We start from the raw sequence: 416 nt of genomic DNA, 5'->3' as shown, positions 1-416 counted from the left end.
AGGCAACGGCAACCCACTCCATTACTCTTGCCTGGAAAATCCCATGGACAGAGGAGCCTGGTAGGCTGTCTATGGGGTCGCATAGAGTCGGACATGACTGAGCGACTTCACTTTCACTCTTCATTTTTCATGCATTGGATAAGGAAATGGCAACCCACTCCAGTGTTCTTGCCTGGAGAATCCCAGGAAGGGTGGAGCCTGTTGGGCTGCTGCCAGGAGCAGGAGCTCCACCCGTGGCAAAGGTCATGAGAAAGGAGGCTCAGCATATGCAAAGATGGGATCGAGCCTCAGGAGTCCCCCTGGAAATTCTAGAGCATATACCCCCAAAACCAGAGTCTGCCTACTTTCTGCTTTGTGCTCTCACCTACACCTCTGACTTTACAGGGGGCAGTCCCCCACTACCTCTCTCTGAAAAA

The sequence above is a fragment of the Bison bison genome, unplaced genomic scaffold (genome assembly GCF_000754665.1).
Source record: "Bison bison bison isolate TAMUID 2011002044 unplaced genomic scaffold, Bison_UMD1.0 scf7180017864500, whole genome shotgun sequence".
Lineage (NCBI taxonomy): Eukaryota > Metazoa > Chordata > Mammalia > Artiodactyla > Bovidae > Bison > Bison bison.
The sequence above is the reverse complement of the archived record's forward strand: the minus strand, read 5'-3'. Positions refer to the sequence as shown.